General features: G+C 33.2%; 1 protein-coding gene across 4 annotated transcripts in view; it reads right to left on the reverse strand.

Annotated features, from left to right (window-relative positions):
* LOC147833511 (uncharacterized) overlaps positions 1–6000 on the reverse strand; it is a 144785-nt gene that overhangs the window by 101500 nt on the left and 37285 nt on the right. The window lies entirely within an intron of this gene.

Below are 6000 nucleotides of genomic sequence, written 5' to 3' on the forward strand. Positions count from 1 at the left end.
GACGAATTATCTTTCTATTTGTTTGCATTCATAGAGTGCCCTGGCATTAAAGTGTTTTAAAGAAAATGCAAACATTTTAGTAATCAAATTAAATTAAGATTTTCTATTTTATCTAGTATTTTATTGCCTTTTATTTTTGTGTTTTATTCATTCATTTATTTATTTTCTTGTCGGCTTAGTCCCTATATTAATCCGGGGTCACCACAGCGGAATGAACCGCCAACTTATCCAGCAAGTTTTTACGCAGCGGATGCCCTTCCAGCCCCAACCCATGTCAGGAAAATTTTGTTTTTTATATTTTGTTTACTTATTTATTTGACAAATTGTCTTTCTATTTATTTGCACTCATTTTTAGTTTGCCTTGGCTTTGCCTTTGGCTTTTAAATATTTCAAGCAAATTGCTTAATTATAGTGATGAAAAAGATTTAAGATTTTGTATTTTTATTACTATATTATTGCATTTTATTTTTGTGTATTCTTTATTTATTTATTTATTTATTTATTTATTTATTTCACAAATAATCTTTCTGTTTATTTGCATTAGTTTGTAGAGTGCCTTGGCATTTAAGTATTTCAAGCAAATTCTAAAATTTAAGTAAATAAAAATAATAAAAAAATTTAGCATTTTTATTTATATTTTAGTTTGTCTTTTCTATTTTGTTTATTTATTTGTTTGTTTTACAAATTATCATATTTATTTGCCTTCATTTATATAGTGTCTTGTCATTTAAATATTTCAAGCAAATTCCAAACTTTTACTAATAAAAATAATGCTAAATGTGTAACATCGTATAAATATATTAGCATTGCATTTGAAGAATTTTTATTATTCAGTTATTGCACGGTACATTTCAGTCACAGACGCATATTTTGAGAGCTTTTCTGACTGAATGAATGAAAATCACTGCAACCCGGGTAGCTGACATTTAATTGGCTGAGCTGGCATTGGGCAAGTTAAAGAGACCAAAAAAACACCGTAATGCACGTAATGCACATTTTCAAACCTGAATATCCGACTTCAGCATTGTTTTTCAGATAAACAAGAATGTTCACTTAGTATGATTTTTAAATATCTGCAAACATATTACGTTGGGTTTATGCTTTAGAAGAGTCAAAAACTTTCTTACAGCAGCTTACATTAAAATAACACTACATTTGCCATAATTAAAAGTGATTATTCTGTGTTTATTTAATATTCACTCAATAGCACAGCCTTAATTTTTTATTCACTCATCCCAAATTCTGTGATCCTCAAAATTATTAAAATATTTATTAAAATGCTTTCTTTGTTAAATGAATTCTGTGATCGATTCTGTATTCTACATTGCTGAAACTCCAATAACTTGTAAAAATCTGTCTGAAAATAAATAAAAGGTAAAACAACTTTCAGACAATTGAGAGTTAAACAAACTTTATATTTGAGAGAATCTAAAAACAACCACACAACAAAAAATAAATATATAAAAAAATAATAAAAATAAAAACTGGCCACAGTGTTTTGACTTGTTGAACTCTTGGGCCAAAGATTATCATGTAGTTGCTTAATCTGATCAAATCTGTCGACTGACTTGTTTCCCAGCGAAACACAAGACCGGCATTGTTTACAAATAAGCATGACTCATATCAGATAATGTGAAGTTAAGGCCAATATTATGGATAATTTTTGTCATGGGTTCAAATGATATACGGCAGTCATAACCCCGAAAGAAACCTAGAGTGGACTTTTATTTAGCAAGGCCTTCATTTCTTCAGCTCTATATTGAGCCGACTCGCATCCAGTCGATATTATACCCGTCAAAATTCCACAACGGAGTTCATATAGTCTAGACTGCCCTGACATATGAGCAATTACTGATTTTCACAGCATAACTTAATAAAAAATGAGTGAAGTGTGGGTGTCTGTTTATGAGGACGTGTCAGAAAATCTGTGGATTTGCAATAACATCATGTCATTACATAAACGCGCACACGTGCACGCATACAAAAATCACACATTTCAACATGCGAATCACATGAAAGATGTCGACAAAATGTGTTTGCTGTCTATTATATGCTTTTTTTTTGTATGGTACCTGTCTTTTAGAAATCTGCCAGTGTCACACAGTTAAAACAAAGAAATCCAGAACAATCTGTTGATAGAAAAAAAAATACTTTTTGAAGTAGTGCATATTGTGTGCGTGCTAGTCATTTATATTTCATGCGATAACTAATATTAAAAGCATAATTATCATCTGAAGCGTTCTGAAATGTTTTGCAAATGTACATGTGTGCTTATATTAATAGTATGCACAATTAAATAATTCGAGACAACGCAATGATGAAAGAAAATGAAATACTATTTCTAGTTCTTTGTTGTCTAAACTGCTGGTCTTGATAGAGATGACAGTAAAAGGTGAGCATGTGAACATATGAGAAGAAAAAAAAGACAAGTATCAGCTCTGGAGACTCAGAATATTGTCTGGGAAATGCCTTCTGCGTTTTAAATTGTCAAGAAGTCAACTATAATTAGGTGGCAATAATAATATTAATAATAAAAATAATAATAATAATATTATACACATTTATTTATATATATTTTAATTTATTTATTTAGATACATATTTTTATTTTTCTTCTACAACAACAATTTGCATCCATAAAAATAATTAACAAAAGTATGTTTACTAGGTTTATTCAGTAAAATGTTGAGTAAAATTAAAAATTTGCTTTATTCTATAAAAGGCCTGAATAAAGCACACGTCACATTTATAAATGTAGCTATGCACAGAATAGGGGGTTATGTGCGTACACCACTTGCAGAGCAAAAGAAACTAACATGATGGAAGAATGTGCGCAGCTGTAAGTAAACATATATAACTTAAATACTGACTTAATTGAACAACTTTAAATCCTCATATAAGCCATAAACATTCATTCATTCATTTTCCTTATGTTTAGTCCCTTTTTTATCAGGGATCGCCACAGCAGAATAAACCGCCAACTCTTCTGGCATATGTTTTATGCAGCGGATGCCCCTCCAGTCACAACCCGGTACTGGAAAACACCCATACACTCATATTTACACAAGCACTCATACACTACGGACAATTTAGTTTATTTAATTCAGCTAGTGCATTTCTTTGGATTGTGGAGGAAACCGGAAAACCCAGAGAAAACCCACACCAAAACGGGGAGAACATGCAAGCCTTAATCATTATTAAAACAATTCAAAATTATTGTGGTGTATGTTCACTTGTACTGTAGGTATGTTCACTTGTAAGTAAACCAGCTTAAGGACATTTTAACTTAAATCAAATCAAGTGCAGTAGTTGGGTTAAAAGTTGAGTCAACTCAACAACGCTCTACAGCAAGTTGCCTTACAATTTTGAGTTGAGTCAACTTTTTTTTTTTACATTGTTTAATATTATTGAAATTAATATAAAAACTGAATACATATATTTAAAACATTTACATGAGTAAATATAGAGTTGAAGTTAGAATTATTAGCCCTCCTGTTAAATTTTAATTGTTTGATATATATTTTTCCCCAATTTCTGTTTGTAATGGAAAGAAACTTTTCAACACATTTCTAAATATAATAGAAATTGATGACAGTATATAATATTTGACAAGACATTTTTCAAGATGCTAGTATTCAAGACTTAACTAGGTGAACTACTCAAATTAGTTTCTGATAATAATATTGACCTTAAAATGGTTTTTAAATATTTTAAAATTGCTTTTATTCCAGCCAAATTAAAACAAACAAGAAAAAAATATAATTGGAAATACAGCAAAATTTTCCTTTTTCACGTGAGAAATACTTGAAAAATATAATAATGCTTTTCTTGTTTGTTTGTTTGTTTGTTTTTATCCGAAGAGATAATCGACAGATTAATCGGTTATTAAAATAATCGTTAGTTGCAGCATTATTGGAGATTGCAAATTATGCAGCCAGAGTTACATATGGCTGCATTTCACTTTTAAAACGAACGCTACGGGGCGACATGTACGTCGGCATGCTTGAGACAGAGAGCAGAGTTGACCGTGACGACGGGGTAAAATCTGAAATTGTGCACAGCAAATTCATCAGAGTTAAATTCTCGGTGTTGAAGCATTTCAGAGAAAAGTGTTGACGTTAAAGAGTTAGATTTTGATAAATGAATATAATTAGAGTTAGAATTGATTTTATTCAATGCGAAATCAAGGAGTTATCTTTTCAACACTTGGTGGTGTTATTTCCAACATCCGGGAATTCATGCAGCCCCAGTCACTGAAGAATTTTCCAGACGCCATTTGGTGAGTCAAACTACCTAAATGTTGGTATTTTACTGACTTTCTTTAAGGAAATACAGTTGTAAACATATTGTTAAGTTAATAACTTTAGAATGGAGTGACAATTTTAAACTTCTGCGGTTCATTCATGGTCGTTTGTGTATCTAGCTTAACTGCATTACTATTCACTTCTTTTCAAGAATGTTTTTATATATGCTCTTTTTATATATTTTACAGTCTATGATGCTCACGCATACATAGTGCATAAAAACATCTAATGTACATGTTCAACACATTTCTGTCACGCTTAATGCCATTTTGTGCGTTGTTACCCATCTGTAAAATAAAATCGACACTTCTCCTTTAATTCGAAGCAAACTAGCGAGGGATCCCCGGAGCCGCCTAACGTTAGCCTACTCTGCCCGGATGCTAACGGCAACACAGGACGGTTTCCATGAGCTCTGGAGAGTTTCTAAAACATATCTGGTGAGTAAATGAACATGCTTACTTGTAAAAGGCTTCCTGACTAAAACATATGATTGTTTGTTATTCGTGTATGTTAATTTGGTTGTTTTAAACACCGCGGCCCTTTTAAACTGGTTAATTCGTGGCCGTCCATATACCGTTAGTCCATAGACTCGCGTGATAACGTACGCTTGAATTATATTAAGCGTTGACAACCATTAAAGTCGAATTGTTAACATTAATGTCTTTAAATGATCGCGTTTGCACTTTCTCAGACATTTAACGTTACAGAAGTCTCCCGGAAGTTGCGGGACTAACGTTAACGTTATCCCGCAAATGCACAGAGACTCCCAGATGCCCAAGTAGATGCCCGCAAATGAATGATAATCTCCTGGAAATCGCGCGTCTCCCGCCTGGTCATTAAACACTTTGCACACCCCTCTCCACCGCATCCCTCCCAGCTCTTCAGGTACGTCGCACGCAAGTCACCCCCACCGCTCTTCAGGTACGTCGCACGCAAGTCACCCCCACCGCTCTTTAGGTACGTCGCGCGCAAGTCACCCCCACCGCTCTTTAGGTACGTCGCGCGCAACTCATCCCATTGCTCTTCAGGTACTTATCTCTCCCGCTACCTCCCGCAAATCAACTCTGTATCCCCCGAAAATGACTTTTCCCAACTCGGGATGTCTGACGTTAGTAAGTTAGGCTATTTCTGTAGTCAGGAACATCTTAGTCAAGCTTTTTCTCCCGCATGATATTGTGCTTAAAACTATAGGCTAAACTTAGCATGTACTGTACACAACATTTCCGTTTTATTAAAGACAATTTAGTGCGTTGTAAACAGCCACCTGTCTGTAAAATTAATCAACTGATTCATATTTGAGCAGCCTAATGATGATACAGGTTTGATTTTGTAGATTTATTATCAATAATCAACATCTGAATCAAAAGATATCTGAAAAAGTGTGAGGTATACTTTGTGATGTTTATCTCTCTTTTTTATCTGAAGGCTATGCAAATGTGTTAGATACTAATGTGTTGTTGTTTTTTTTAACAGCCACAGTTCTCTATACAATAACACCAACCCTGTGACGGTGGCTGATTAGAGACGGATGGTGTATATTTATTTTTGTGGTGATAATAATGAAGGTATGTTTGATAAAGTTCTGTATTTATTTTCACAATAACCTGAGAGGGTATTAGAGCATTAGAGAATAACAAATGGCATGAAGGTGATAAGTTTTGTATTGTGGGTGAACTGTTACTTAAATAATGTTTTGC

The sequence above is a fragment of the Danio rerio genome, chromosome 16, assembly GCF_052040795.2.
Source record: "Danio rerio strain M-AB ecotype USA chromosome 16, GRCz13ab, whole genome shotgun sequence".
In the NCBI taxonomy this organism is placed as follows: Eukaryota; Metazoa; Chordata; class Actinopteri; order Cypriniformes; family Danionidae; genus Danio; species Danio rerio.